Source organism: Pleurodeles waltl, chromosome 4_2 (assembly GCF_031143425.1).
Source record: "Pleurodeles waltl isolate 20211129_DDA chromosome 4_2, aPleWal1.hap1.20221129, whole genome shotgun sequence".
Classification (NCBI taxonomy): Eukaryota; Metazoa; Chordata; class Amphibia; order Caudata; family Salamandridae; genus Pleurodeles; species Pleurodeles waltl.
In genome coordinates this window covers 513065664-513082153 of record NC_090443.1, presented here as the reverse complement: position 1 = coordinate 513082153, position 16490 = coordinate 513065664, and the positions used below count along the sequence as shown (strand labels likewise).

General features: G+C 46.0%; 1 protein-coding gene across 1 annotated transcript in view; it reads left to right on the top strand.

Moving 5' to 3' along the window:
* Positions 1-16490, top strand: part of HMCN1 (hemicentin 1) — a 1093576-nt gene that overhangs the window by 446808 nt on the left and 630278 nt on the right. The gene's annotated exons all lie outside the window — the stretch shown is intronic.

Sequence of the window (16490 nt, the reverse complement as noted above, 5' to 3'; positions counted from 1 at the left end):
TCAAAAGGCCCTGTCCACTTGTCCTGAAGAGCACAGAGCTCCACTGGGGCCATGACCCACACTTTCTGGCCAGGCTGAAACTCAACCAGAGTGGTATTCTGGTCGTACCAGCATTTGCTGTCCTCCTGGCTTGCTTCCAGGTTTGCCTGGGTGAGATTCTTGAAGTGGTCTGAGAGGTCCTCTGGCAGGGTGCCCATACAACAGCTCAAAGAGGCTAAAGCCAAGCCCTTTCTGCGGTACTTTCCTGTAGGCAAAGAGAAGGCACGGTGAGAGGACGTCCAACTTACTCCTCATGGTTCAGTTGAATATCTCAACAAAGCAGTTACTTTGAGGTGGTAAGGAGTGGTGAACTTACAGTGCACTCCACACTCCTTCCACATGGCCTTTTTGTACATGGACATAAAGTTGGTACCCCGGTCAGACACCACCTCCTTTTGGAAACCCACTCGGGTAAAGATCTCCATCAGTGCTTGGGCCATTAAGGGTCCCGTCACTATTCACAGAAGAAAAGCCTGTTACCCAGGGCTGTCTTGGGGGTCCATAGGCCCTACTATGTCAATGCCCACCCGCTCAAAAGGTATACTCCAGACAGGGAATGGTTGCAGGGGAGGTTTACATTTCCCCCCACTCTTGCCACTTGCTTGGCAAGTCTGGCAGGACCTACAAAAGGCAACAGCAGTTTTTCTCATTTGGGGCCAGTAAAAGTGGGTGACAAGTCCTTCACAGCTCTTACCCTGCCCCAAATATCCTGCCAGAGGCACATCATGAACCAAACCCAGTAGAAAGGCTCTGAAGTGCTGGGATACCACCAGCACACGGGCTGCCTCAGACTCAGCAACGTTAGGCTCGCTGTACAGGAGACGATTCTCCCACTAGATCAAGTAAAACTTGGACTCAGCACCCACTGCCTGGTCTTCGGCCTACTGCCTAAGACCCACAAGAGTAGAGCACACACCTGCTCTGCACAGAACTCCTCATTGGTGTGACCCCCTTCTTGCTGCCAATGGGTCAGCTCAGGTAAGTCTCCCTGTCGGACCCTTGCTCCCCTGTAGGTTCCGGGGCATCCCCCATGAGGTCAGCCTCCTTCTGGATTGTGGGAACTTCAGGAGTGGGTTTCCCGCACCCCCTGCCCTTTCTCTTGGCAGGCACCTGGGCCAATGTTTCAGGCTCCAGAACTTTCTGATTACCCTGACTGGCTGCCATGGACCGTGTGATCGTACACACCCACTCTGTTAGCCCCAACATCCCCAAGTGTGACCTGAACTCCACCTCTGTCCAGGCAGAAGTCTCCTGGTTGATGCCCACCAGACAGTAAACAGGCATGGAGGAACTCACAGCTACTTCAGCACCAGCAAGAACGAAGTCCAGCATATCATAAAAAACAGGAGGTCAGAAAGCAAAAAGACACGGGAAACACGCCAGAAGATTTCAGGTCCAACACCAGGCTCTGGCAATTTTAAATTTGGATACCAAACAGAGCCTGGTCTTCTCTGTGTCTTGTTATTTATTAATGATGTGGAGAACTCGGCAAAAAGGTGTGCTTAAGGCAAGATCTCCCCAACCCCCTGGCTGTGTAAAGACTGGGGAATTCCAGACATGAGGTAGCCCATTCAGTCCTGAATGGATTGGCACTTGGGTCAGACAAGTATGCACTTGTTTGTAAATAATGTTGATTTTAATTGTCTTAAATTCTATTTATATGATATATTCTGCAAGATTTTATGTGATGAATTATAATTATGCTTTTATGGCAAATTGAAGAAATAAAGGCCCTCATTACAACCCTGGCGGTCGGTGTTAAAGCGGTGGTAATACCGCCAACAGGCCGGCAGTAAAAAACATGGGATCACGACCACGGCGGAAACTGCCAAAACATACAGCCAATTTAACACACTGACCGCCACGGCGGTAGCAACAAACACTGCATCGGTAACCGCCAACAGCCAGGCGGAAGACAATGTACCGCCCACCCCATCACACCCTGCCCATCCGCAGCTTAAGCACGGCGGAAACAGTACGTGGAAGGGAAACCACTCAACGAAGCACCAGGACACCATGGAGCCCTATCTGCAGGTCCTCCCCATGCTGGTCTACCTCCTCATCCACCAGGAGTACCAACAGCGGCGACAACAGTGAGTACTGCACCTAGGAGACAGGGGTGGGGGGAGGAATCAGTGAGTGACACACACACGCAACACACCACCCCCCACCCTCACCCACAACACCATACACACAAACACATGCAGCAACATTACATTTATACCCCGTAACCCCCTGGAAGAACGCAAGGACAAAAGGAATAGAGTCAAATCAGTGATATATTAGAAATAGTCAGATATATACGTAAGAATTTGCTAATACAGTATTTACAAAAATATGCAATATGTACATAATGCGGTACATAGTCCACTCAAAATGTCTGTGGGCCACTGGGCCTAAACTCATAGGCCAACCCCACACTTGACTCCTACCTCAATACGGAGAGAACACTGCAGGGGCATCAGGTCGAAAACACACAGGCACCTCAGGGGGAGGGTGAAGGACGTGCACCTCAGCCGGAAGATGGGACAACGCCACTGCTCCTGGGGGGGCTCCATGCCTACAGTGATGTCCTGGGGAGTGCAAGGCCACTGTCTTTCAAGTGGGTGGTTTGCCCACTGCTTGCTCCTGGTGAGTGCAAGGCCACAGTGTCTCAAGTGAGTGGTTTGCCCACTGCTTGGTCCTGGGAAGTTCAAAGCCACAGTCTCTCCAGTGGGTGGTTTGCCCACTGCTTGCACCTGGGGAGTGCAAAGCCACAGTCTCTAAATTGGGTGGTTTGCCCACTGCTTGGTCCTGAGGAGTGCAAAGCCACAGTCTCTCATGTGGGTGCTGTGCCCACTGCTTGCACCTGGGGAGTGCAAAGACACAGTCTCTCAAGTGGATGCCTTCTTCCACTGGTTCTGGAGGGGGCTTTGTGCCCAGTGTGCTTCATCCTGCCAAGGATAGGGTGAGTGGATGCATTTCTCCACTGGTTCTGGAGGGGGCTCTGTGCCCAGTGATGCAACACTTGGGGTGTGGCAGTTCACAGTCCCTCACCTGGGTGTCTGAGGCACGAGATTTTCAGGGAGCAGGTTGCATGATAGTCCATGGAGACAGGGCTAAACTCTACCTGGCTACGGCTGCAAACTGGTGGTAGTGCCGGGGCTGGTGAGGATGCTGCCAGTGGTGGAGGGAGGCTCCAGCCATTCTCCTGCAGCCTCAAACGGCTGCCCACTGGGGCTGCTACTGCTGCCAGTGGTGGTACTGTCAGCTATTCAGGTGGCGGTGCAGGTGGCAGGGCCTGCGGCAGTGCTACCGGCGGTGCAGGTGGCGGTGCTGGCCGTGGTGGAGGAGCCGGTGCTGCCAGTGGTGGAGGGAGGCTCCAGCTCTTCTCCTGCAGCCTCGTACGGCTGCCCACTGGGGCTGCTGACAGTAGTGGTTCTTGTGGCGGTGCAGGGGCGGTGCTTGTGGTGGTGCTTGTGGTGGTGCTAGCGGCAGGGCTGCTGGCGATGCTGGCCACGGTGCAGGTGGCGGTGCTGGTGGCTGTGCTGGTACACACCAGGTCTTCACCTGCAGCCTCGGACAGCGGAAGTGCCTTGGCTGTTTATTTTTGCCCCTTCCTCACCTTGGCAGATAGTGGTGTGACCTTGAGTCTGGCAGCTGGAGTCTTTGAAGTGGCCTTGCTGGGTGGTTGTGGCTCCTTCCTCTTGCTGGATCCTGTCCCCCTCTTCATCTTGCCAGGTGGCGGAATGGCTTTGGCCTTGACAGGGGTTGGTGGAACACTGGCTGGGCTGACGGGTGCCCCCTTTGAGCCTTTGATAGCTGCAGGAACCACAGCGGACGACGATTTAATGTTTGAGGTGCTGGGCTGGGTTCTGGCCACTCTGGCCCAAGGGAAAGGACGGGGTAGGGATAGGGAAGAGGTCAATGTTGGCGAGGAAAAGCTTCTCAGGGACACCAGGGCGGGAAGAGGGAGAGGGTTTGGGAGTGGAGGAAGAGGGAGTGGTTGTTTATTGTTGGTATAGCATACATTATCCCTTGGTTCATTTATAAGGCAGATTAATTTGTAAAGCAAATGATTTATTTATGTTTGGTATTATCCACATGAACACCGTGGACATATCTTCCTGGTATGACTACAATATAACAAGAATTTCCTTCCTATTAATAAGACCTTTCGGAACCACTGTTTTCCTTTTTTTGTCTGTAAAAAAAGAAGGTATAAAGATGCAAAAGGTTGGAAGAGTGTCATGAAAGGATGTGAAGGTGCACTGACAAGTTAACAGAGAACAGGGTGATAGCCTGAAAGACAAAGGTGAAACAGAATGATAGGGTGAGAGAGCTCAAGATACCAGAGTGTCAGAATATAATAGATGGAGAGAAGTGTGTCAGGATGAAAGATAATAACTGGTGAACATTAGGGATGGGAGAAAGTAAAATAGCTGAGTAAAAGGATGAGCGAGGAGAGTAAAAGTATGAGAAAGGAGAGAAATGAAAGGAGCTGAACGATAGGGTGGGTTGTATGTTGAAAAATCAACCACATAAACATGTGTCACTAAAATATTGTGGCCAAAATAGCAAGCCCCAAAAGGTAAGTGCATATAGGTAATATAGGTAGGTATAGAGTTGATATCCTAGATTAGATCGCTAGTAGGTAGTTACAGTTTGCACCTAGTTTCCATAGGAAAAGTGCTTTTTCAACTTTGCTATATCTTTAACACCATTTGACCAATCTTCATGAAGGTTTCCAAAACAATTCTTCACTAGGGTCTTGTTGTGTATGGAAAGGTTTGGGGTGATCTGTGAAGTAGGGGCCGAGAAAATGGGGGAGGGGTGGTAAAAAAAAAAAAGTGTTTCCTTTGTTAATTCTGATAGGGATTTTCGACATGACTGCAGCCCAAACCGCTGGATGGAATTATACCAAATTTGGTAGAAGGGTAGCTCTTGGTCCAGAAAGCACCTTTTTGTTTGGTATAAATCCATTCAGTCGTTTTTGAGACTTTTAAAGAAAACAAAATTTGTATATCTAGGCAGAGCCTAAGCACAGATCTCATCGTGAGATCTGATTGGCTGCCAGAAAGTGCTGGCAGCTATTTTTGGACCAATATACATGGTAGCACCTTTTGAAATGCAATGTAGTGAATGGCAGGTTTTAAGGGTCACAAAAAGGAGAATGTATAAAGGGTGATAAAAGATTTTAGTTACAATATAAATTATTTGTTACTGAGGTGATTTTACACTGTGAAAAAGTCTTCTGCTGGGATTTCATGAATCATGTTTAACAGAAAACTGTTTTCCCATGATTTTCCCATAGAGATTATAGAAGGTGCTCCAGAAGTTCAAATGAGAGCATATTTTCTGTAAATTTGCACTATCTTTCTCAGCCATATGAGAATTAAGACTGATACTGATTCCCTTGTATCCTACTGCATCTCCCCAGAGTTCTCTAAAGAACAACTAGAGCGCTATCATTCTTACTTATTTCCCCCGCCAACAGCTGCAAAACCTTTCAAAGAAAAGGATAATGAACTAGGTTTATTATCCTTTTCTTTGAAAGGGGCGGGGCCACGGGTGAGACGAGTGTGAGGGGGAGTGCTCAGCACTCCCCCTCAGAGCACATGTGTGTTTGACCGGCCATCTCGGGCCAGCCAAACACATGCGCACAGGGCTCCCAGTCTACCTGGGAGCATCCTGACTGGGGGCTCCCAGCCAATCCTGACGCTGCTCTGAGCAGCGTCAGGTTTGGCCACAGGGCAGGCTGGGAGCCTGTGCCTGCCTGCAGCCAGCAGAGGAGCGGGGTGCGCAGCGTGGAGCGGCGTACAGGTAAGTGTATTATTTTTTTTACATTTTATTAATATTTTCATCCCTGCACCCCCCGCTGCCCCACGCGCCGCCCGCCCCCTTAACACCTGCGAGCCGCAACTGCAAGTTGACTATGCTGGGCAAACATGAGGGGCAGTGACAGCACAACGGACCATGGAGGGCAGGGGAAAGGAGGGTAACAAACCAACCATGCAGGACAGACAACAGAGGCTGTGGCAATATGACAGACTATTGAGGGAAGAAGGAACAGGCAGTGGCAGTACAACCATACATGCCAACAGGCCTGATTTAGGGTGGAGACTCCCAATGTTTTATGCCCAAAAGAGCTTTATTTTCTCTCCTGCCTAAAATTTCATTTTTTTCAATGTAAGTCAATGGGGAAAATCAATTCCCCAGTTTTTTTTTCAAAATCTCTCTTACCAAGTTCAGAATGTTGGCAAGAAGGGTACTTTGGATCACAGAGGGCAGGAGGAATGTGGCAGGGACATGGACTCAGATAACAGAGGACAGGAGGGAGCTTGGCAGAGGCACCAAACTGACCTTACAGGGCAGGTGTCAGGAGTTGCAGCGGCACAATACACCGGGGATACAGGATGGCAGTGCAGCACAATGGACCATAAAAAGCAATAGGGAGGGGCAGGGCCATACACATGGACAACAGAGAACAGAGGGGAAAGAGGCAAGGGCAGCAAGCTGACCATACCGGACAGACAGGAGAGACAGTTGCAGTGTAACGGACCATGAAGGGCAGGAGAGAGAGAGGGCAGGGGCATGACAACGGCCAGACAAAGCAGGAGAGATGGGATAGGGGCCTGCTCATGGAAGGCGGAGGGCAGGGGGGAGGGATGTAGCAGCAAGCTGACCATAGAGGGCAGGCGAGTTGGGCACTGGAAGGACAACACACCATGGAGGCCAACACTTAGCTATAATAGCATACACACAGACAATAGAGGGAAGGTGGGAGGTGGTAAGGGGCAGCAAGCTCACAACACAAAAGTTTTTCATGTCTAAAGAAGATTTGATTGATGGAATAACGTATACACGCAATATTTCCCAAGGATGGACTGATATTTAAGGAGGTCTTCCTTTGTCTACATTTGGGATTAAGTTTGTGCTGAGTCTTGGCTTTTTATAGATTCCAAATTAATTTATTTCATGCAGAAAATTATGTTTCCATCGGACCCCACAACGCGTTTCGACATACTGTCTTTCTCAAGCGGTTTTGTCTGCTGTTTGTCAGCCATTGTCCACATCACAGACTTTTATGCTGGATTCTGGGATTAGTAGTTAATCACTTGCCACCCCTGAGCATGTTTATAATTTGGTTATAGCGTTTTCACTCTTGTGGTCAATAGTTCTTAATGTGCTTGAAATTCAGTATTTCATTGTTTGTAGCACTTCGTGTGTTTCAAAAAATGTCATTTACATTGCTCCATAAGCTTGGCTGCATGAAATCATTACCAGTCCATTCCTGTGACATGATTTTCTCTGCTCCTTGTATATATTTCCCACGGAAGACCATTTGATATATATATATATATATATATATATATATATATATATATATATATATACTGTGTGTATGTATATATATAAATAAATATATATATATATATACACACACACACATACGCTCACACACGTGTGTGTGTGTGTATATATATTTTTTTTCACTAAAAAAACAAAGGTTACAGGTACTTTATACTTAGTTTTACATTTTACACACACAAAACCTTAGAAATTCAGCAGTTATAGTTATATTTATCTCAGGAAATGATAACTTGTGCCCTAAGGTAACTGTGGCTCGTGCCCTCGCCATGCACAGTTTTCACATCAATAATTTTATTGCAAATGTTGCAGTCATATTATGAATGATGTCATAGAAGATGGCATGACTGGTAATATGTGGGATAATTAGATTGCGTGATGATTGCTCTCGTTTTAGGGCTTATCAGTGAATTTCCAGGTTTTTTTTTTTTAATGTAAAGTAATATTTCACTAATGAGTTGATCCAACCACCCGGCCAGGCCCTGCAGCCCACTCCCCTGCATGCAGCCTATCCCACGCTGTGGGTCTTTGAGTGGGTTTGTGAGGGGCTGTATGAGTGTGTGACTGGGTGAATGTGGATGTGTAAGTGGGTGTGTGAGTGTATGAGTGTTTGTGAGTGGCTGTGTGGGTTTGTGAGTGTGTGTGGTAGCGATTTCATGGATCTTTGAGGGCTTGTGAGTGGGTGTGTAGGTGGGTATATGAGTGGCTGTGTGGGTCTGTGAGTGGATGCGTGAGTGGTTTTGTGGGTGTATGAGTGGCCTTATGAGTGTGTGCGTGGGGTTGTGAGAGGTTGTGTGAATGTGTAAGTGGGTATGTGTGTTTGAGTGGTTGTGAGTGGGTGTGTGAGTTGCTGTGTGGGTCTGTGACTGGGTGTGGTAGTGGTTTTATAGGTCTGTGAGTGGGTGTGTGAGTGTGTGAATGGGTGTGTGAGTGAATGTGAGTGAGTCTGACAGTGTGTGTATTTTTTTTTTCATTGGGGTCTGGATCCACGGATCCATCTTGGATTCACATTATGGGCTGCTCTAAGCACCGTACAGGATCTGCAGATCCTCACTTGATCCAAAAAAAACATTTGTGGGCAAATGTTTGCCCATGAGGAATCTCTCACAGACCCCTCCATCAGTCCTCTGAGGTCAGGATACCTCCATCCTGAACTCTTATATCCATTATTATCTTTAATTCCTGCCCCCTCTGGAACTGTGTCCCAGTGCACAAAATGGCAGCTGCAACTCTTCTCTCAGCCAGTCAATCACAGCACTGCTGTTGGAGCCTGGATCCCCAGATCCACTGTGGTGGATCCGCCTCTCTATATATACATAAATAATTTTTTTTAATAACTCCAAAACTACTGAACAGATTTACATCAAATTACAAAAAGAGATTTTTCTAGACTAAGATCTAGCTTTCTGCCAAATTTTTTGTACATTTTTTGTAATTTTGTGTAATTCGGTCCAGCTGTTCGGAATGTAGTCACGTCTAAAATCCCCGCTTGACAAATCATCCGAAAGCTTTCCAGACAGCAACTGAATTGACTGATTCACTAAGTTTTGAAAATTTTGTGAAGATTCGTCAAACAGCGCCAAAGTTATTAGCAAAAACAGTTTTCCTATGGAAACTAGGTCCTAACTATAAATACCTACTGGTGACTGCCAGTAGGTAAGCTGTATCTATCTATCTATCTATCTATCTATCTATCTATCTATCTATCTATCTATCTATCTATCTTCTTTCATAAAGGTACATACATGTGGAGGTATGTAAAGGGAATCTAGTAAATCTATACAATTACTCACCCATATATACTTACCTTGTCAATATTTTGCTCCTTGATATTTTGTTTGAAATTCGAGTAGACTGCTATTTACTATAGAGTGTAAAAGATGGGAAGCATAACGGGGAATAGGGTTTGAGAGTGAACAGAAGCGGGCAAATGAGATACAGGGTGAGGGAGAGAGGAAGACCACAGAGCAATAGAGGGATAGAAAAGTAAAGCACAGGGGAATTGTTCAAGATAGGAAACATGTACAGACTGATGGTGTGAGAGTCAAGGGGTGAAGCGATAGGACAAGAGAGGAAAAGAACTGAGTGAAAGTGTTGGAGGGAAGAAGAGCATAGATCGATGAGTGAGAGAGAAGGAGGGAACTGAGAGGGGGAGAGAGCATTGGCGGCTGGCTTGTATTTACGGCAGGGGGGCGGAGGATGGGCGGGACACAATAATCATTTTGTAAAAAAAAGAAAATGCAATTACCTGACAGTGATGCGTCTTCCTCTACTCACGGCGTCCTCCTCTTGTCGGGGCTCCAACATGGCTGCGGTGACCAGGAAACAGCACTAACAAATCCTGATGCTGCTCTCATGCTGGTAACCAGCATGAAAGCAGCATCAAGATTGGTGGGAGTGACCTCTTTTAGCGCTCACTAAAGCGCTGTAGGCCTGTGCTTTCTCTAACCTTGTTGTCTGAAGACAGCTGGGTTAGAGAAGTTTAAAGTGTGCATGTCGGGCTGGCCATCGCACGACGGTCGGCCAAAGGGACATGTGTGCACAGCTCCCTCCTGCTGCCACTCCGCATTCGTGGCCCCATCCCGTCCTGACATTCGGTTCAGGAGGGGGTGCTGAAAAATAAAATGGTAATAAATTAACTTTGTTACCGTATTATTGTTCAGTTCTGGGGCATTTTTTTAGCACGTGACCCTCCTCTACTCTCGTGGAGTGGCCACCCCTGGGAGAGGGGAAGTCTACTGATTGATACCGTGAGAACGGGTACAGAATGATGGAATGAGAAAATAAAACAAAATGAGATACAGAGTGTGAGAAAAAAAAATGGTTATTGAGTGAGATTGAAAATAGCAAGCAACCAACTTGAGAGAAGAATTTTCGAAGATTCTACTTTTTCTTGAATTAACACAAGTAATATCTGGATATCATTACTATAAATGTAAGCTTGCTGGCAGGGGAGTAGTCATAATTAGTGCGAGTGTAGTGGCACTATGGACCAGCAGTATGAGGGGCTCTCCACATTTTAACTGTGGCTATATTTTACTGCCTAACTGTATGGGACAGGAGGCCAACTTTCCTTGATTCCATTTGGGCCCAAAGAACACTTTCTACACCACTGGCTTTAAGAACAGGAAGAATAGTCCCCCAGAGATGAAGGAGCACTTGGACTTTTAAAAGGTACAGCCTCCCTTGATTGGCCATGCCTGGTCATCAGAGGATGCTCAGTACAGGCACTCATCAACCTGAAATTGGTTCAATACTTGACTCATCACTAATATAGTCCTGTGGAGTAGTACCAGGAGAAAAGCAGATTAATGTTCCAGGAGTGACACATCTGCTGGTTGTTATTCTCCTTCACCACTTTGCTAAAGTCTAGGAAAGTATCTGGAGTTGTTTTGCTGCTTGACCTACAGACTTTCCTGTCTGTGTAAGAAGCTGAACTGCTTCTACCTGGAAGAGGGATCAGATCCAGTGGCAGAGCCAAGACCCAATTGACAGAAAAGACGTGCCTGGGAACATCTAGACAGACAGATGCTGCCCAGAGGACCATCTGAGAAGCTATGGAAGTTGATGTGCAACTGGAACCCTATGGAACAATCATTCTAGACCTTGCAGTTGTCTGCTGTGGGTACCTGTAATCCCCATAGTGCCCGCCTCTCGAAAATCTCTACTCTGACCTGTCCATTCTGATAGAAAGGCTCCCGCAAAAGAAGAGGCATATTTGGAACAAATAGATACAGCTTGCCTACTATATTGCGAGCTGTCCCAGAGTCCAGTGGGATTGCAGTAATTTGAATAGCCATTTTACCAAAACTCAGCAGGGAAGTGCCTAGGGTTACCAAGTGTAAACATGTTGGTGTTTCACTTGTGGATTTGTGGCATTAACACGTTTAAAGGGTATATGCCTACCTATTTTAGTGGAGCTTCTGTTCATTTCTGAGCATCTTTGGGTACGTTTGGCAGCTAGACTGAAAAACAGACAGGTTCCTAGTATCCATGACTTTATCCCAAGTTTTATTTGTAAAAATATAAGTGCCAGGGCCCAAGTTATTCTGCTGTACCTGGCACCACCTACAGCTTCGGCAACTACTGCATATTGGCAGTGCCAGCATTACCTACTAATCACCACACTTGTATTATTTTTCAAATCCACGGAATTGCTAATCACTTGTGTTGTGCTAAAAGAAATAGGCTGAGAGTGCCAACATGTGGGATACTTTCATAAATAAGTGCTGATTTAAAAAATAAGTGCTTGTGTCGAATATTAAAAAATACCGAGACAAGTTAAGCACCTCCTTTATCCCCTCATTGAAACCTCTGTTCCCAAACAGAAGACCATAGTGCTTCAGAAGTTCTCCAAGATGACACAAAACATCCCTTGTAAATTGACAGTGGCTTGATGGACATATAACAGTTTTTAGGGGGTTGGCTCTCTGACCCAGAAAGTGCTAGGCACTTCTGGATTTCTTGGGGGACCATATTTTTAAATGCACCCAGTACTTTACTTCATATAAGTTAAGAACCGGCTCGACATTCAAGTTGCTAATCATCTGAAGAGTTAAACTGTTTCTGAGTTTCTAAGTCAAAATCACCTCCTGGAGTACGCATTGATTTACTCCCTTATAAATTAAATGCTAAACGAACTGCATGCTCTTTCAGTTTGACTCCAGTGGTAAATGGCTATTAGCCTAACAGGTACTGCCCAGTAGGTTTTACTTCCCATGAGCTGCAACAAAAAGTCTGACAATACATGACTTCAATGGACAGCACTTGGAAAACAGCATTTTTGCTCTTGCTATGTTTGTACACTTGAAGTAGGCCCGAGCCTCTTCATTTCTTACAGCACTGCACACGATGCAGTCCCTCACTGGGAAACACATACGAATGTGTCATATGCCGAGTTGGGTCCGCCGCATATGGTTTTGTCTATAGATCATTCCATTATTTCTCCTGAGAGAACTTAGTCATTACCAGATTTTTTACTACAACGAAATATTTTCCTTTTGACTCGTTGAAAGAATTTCACTGCTGCTCAAAAGGCATTTGTTGAAACAAGACTATAGTGCGACCCCTTTAATTTCCCAAACATTCTTGGCCTAGAGGCATTTCATTCAGATGTAATGAAAAGGCCATCTGGAGTTGGAAGATGGGGCTTCTCTTTTCAGTGTTAGATAATGCTTTGAATGTGGCCACAGGAGGGATATAGCTCACTGAAACGTCATGTGCTGAAGAGTTGGGAAGAGGCTCTGCCTTGACAACCAACGGGGGCTCCTTCCTGATCTCGTCATTGACTGCAGCAGATCACAGATGGTAGACTAATCACAAAGGAGTGGAATAAGTAGATATCTATTATGTATCAGAGTAGGGCTACCCTGACAGACAGACAGACATTTGGATACCTACTTGCCATGTAATAAGTGGTAAGGTAGCTCAGTGGGTCAAATGCCTGCAGCCGAGAATAGTTTATAACCTGCAGGTCACAAGCTGACATCCAGATGGGGCCAAGTCAGCCTTTCTTCTGCCTGAGGTTTATAAAATGAGTAGGTCATAGGTGGAATAGTATCATACATTGCAAACATCAAGAGGAACTTTATGTTGTAATCGATTCTGTTCCCAAGTGGCAGGTGAAAAAGTGAAATAAATCTGTCTTTTTTCACTTGACCTGCAAAGCTGATTGGGGACAAACAAACTGCTGTATGGGAGGATTCCTCCCCTCAAGCATGGAAAGCCGATCATGTTCCATTGACTTATGCCTTCCCAAACCGTAAATCAGGACTCAAGCTGCTTATTATCGTGAATGGAGCTTTAGCCAATCTAAAAGATGTAGGTATGTGATGGTGTGTTTGGAAGTCTGACCGTGTGCAAGGGAATATGGTGGTGCATGTGGGTCTCTGAAGGTGTGTGGGGAGGGCTTTAGGAATTTGATAACCCACTTGTGTGGGTGGGCCCAGTGCCCGTAGCAGGATAGGCCCAGGGGGAGATCAGGCCAGTGGTGTAACATTTGCCCCTGCTGCCAACGCCTTGCAGGGGGGAGGGCAGGCTACACGGTGCCCCTCTGCACATCCGGCACTGTGCATGTGCTGAGGGCCCCTAGCCTGAGAGCTCCTGACTCAGTCCAGGGGAGGGCTTTGCAGGGGGGGTCCCTTCAAATTTCATTGCACCACTGGACCGGGCATTTCCCCCATAGGATGGAGCCCCTGTATGCTGGATTTGAAAACACAGTTTCGCTCCTTGTGCCTCTGTCAATTTGCCCTGGCTCCCTGAAGTTAATTGCACAGGAAGGCTTCAAGAGGGAGCGAAAGGGAGGCAGGAGAAGGTAGAAAGAAAGTGATCAGAGCGGGAAGAAATAAGAGAAGACGGAAGAAAGGAGAATGGATGGATGTAAAAAAGACTGTGCGAGAAATGATTGTGCAAGGAGACAAAGGGAGCTGGGATGGTTTGAGCAATTGTCCCAGGGCTGTTTTGGTTCCCCCTGTCTGACCATCAGCAGGCCCAATAAAACATGGACATCTCAAATTTTTCCAGTCAAATTCAACTCTTTTTTAGAATTAAGGTAGATGTATATTTTGGGCCAGAGCTTAGCTACCACCCAGAGAAAACAATTAATCCCAGGCATTTCTGAAAACTAGACACTAAGGGAAGTCAAGGGTGGTGTGCCTTGCATGGATTCATGACAGTTTCCTAAACATAAAACCTCAATTTGTGCCTATAATCTTGCATTTTCCTCACATTTCTGAAATGGAAACTCCCAGAATATTTGTGGATCCACAAAATTCCTACCACCCTGAGTTCCCACACCTGTCCTGATAAAAACTTCACCCCACTTAAGGGTACAGAGATCTTTCTCAAGAGTGCAGAGTTCCTCACACCCATAAATACCACTCAAGAGGTGGGAAAATTGACACATCAAGGTGTTCCAAGGTAGGATTATGATTTTCCTTGGAAGGTAGTGAGTGCCCACAAACAAGTACACTTGTGGGTTTTGACAAAATACTAACATTCCTCTTCATCATAAAATTTATTATAAATCTCTTTCCATAGTGGGAAGGGTGATGGATCACCCTAGATTTGCATTGGGTGCAGAGGTAATGCTTTCTCCAAATTGAAAAATATTTCCCCCAGATGAAAAGATATCCTATTCCCTCAGGGCAGAGTTCTCCACTGCAGAGAACTTCACACTGCAGGAATAGGATACTGAGTGGAATATCACATGAGCAAAGTTGCATGGAAATCTGTGCCCTTCACACCTTTCCATGTGGATTCCTGATAATATTTGTGAAGTCCAGAAATTTGTAAATATGCACTTGTGTGTAGGTTTAAATCTGTGAGTGCATATTTGTGTATTTTATTTATGAATGGGCTCATTGTGTCTGCCTCACGTTGCACCCTTTGTCGTTTTTAGGTCTCAGCTGTGGGAGGCGTGCATGCACTGTCTTGAACCGAGACATTCTGTATCTACTTCATGGGCTTACAGCCCGCCCATAGACTTCCTATATGATGGCACCATCGTCACTCCATTTTCTGTTCTTCCATATTTGACAGGGGAATGCACACGTCATGCCTTTTCCGGTGTTTAGCCTTCCCCAAAAGCACCGGCCAACTACTTTTAAACATATGCAGGGGTCATTTTTCATTCATTGTTTTGGGACTACTTTTTTATTTTTGGCCAATCCCACCACACGTTAGGAGCGCTGGTGTTTTATTTAGTGACGAGCACTATTTTTATTTTTAATGAAAAATGTTGTGCTGCTGCAGGTACTCTCCCGGTTTTTATGCATTTGCATTGTTCATTGGTGCCAGCCAGGGTCCTTCTAGCCTGTGTGTGCAGCTGTTGGTACTTCCAAACCTTGGTTTCTTTGAAAACTACCAGCACACAGGTTTGTGTTTTCGTGCAGGATGTGCCAAAATGTGTAAACAGCACCCTAGCTATCTGAAGCATCTGCACAAGCAGAGCTGGGACTACAGTGAGGTAGGAACGGGAGGGTGGCTCCCTGAAGAATGCCATTGCCTGGGCAGAAGCTATGACCGTGGGTCGTGCACAGCGATGCTCCCTTTAGTGCCTTTCGACTCACTCTCAAGCTTTCTCACCATGAGCTCTCTTCAAGGAGATAAGAAAGAGCACTACCCCACAGTTGTCAGAAAGTGATCTGAGCATGTCCTTGAGGGCCCTTATGGCTAGGCATCCCGGTTTTCCTAACACTTAGAAGTGTCCTCACCCGAGAAGAAACACCTTAAAAAACAAGCATTGCCAAACCAATATTTCGCAGCAATATGAGAGCTATAGGCCATGGCAATGTTAATGCATTTGTATATATCAATAAACACAGCCACAGAGCCGTACACAAATACATTTACATTGCCAATGCCTATAACTCTTAGATTGCCGTGACCTATTGGCTTTGCTAAAGCTGTTGGAAGTGGTTTTCAAGCCCTGCATACACAACGTTACGGAGCTTCCGTCAAACCATGAAAAAAGATCAAGTTTGGTATGGTGCAGATGTGTACTTGAAGTGCATGTTGGATTAGAAATGCAGGGCCTGATGTATCAAAGGTTTCTTTCTGAGTATGGGCAAAGTTTTTAAAAAATATATGTACCGTAATCCTTTGGCTACTACATAAATATGAGAGTGACGGTCAAGTCAGGATTCGTTTTAAGTTCTGAACTGGTACCAGATCATCCTCCAGAGTGCCTGGCCACATGAAAGCCCAATGTTTTTTATTGTGTTCCATTGCTGATACACTCCTATTTAAGGCAATGAAAGTTCTCCTACATCTAGAGCTGACTTTTTCCCAGGCAAATCGAAGAAGCTAGTCTAGCTCTCAGATCCACTCTCCTATCCAGAGGTGGAGCTGGGGTGTACCATTAGCTTCCATCTCAAATTCATTACAGGTGCTGTCTTATTTATTTGATATCTGTGGTTTTATAATATTTTCACCAGCACGGTCTGAGTGAAATGTACCAGGTGGATGTAAACATTTTACCAGGAAATTGGAACATGCAATAAGTGGGTGGACCAGGGGGGAAGCTAAAAGTTTCACTGCATCACTTTCTATTCCGCCTCTATTAGCCGAATGCGTCACACTCCAAAGCTTCCATCTGGCTC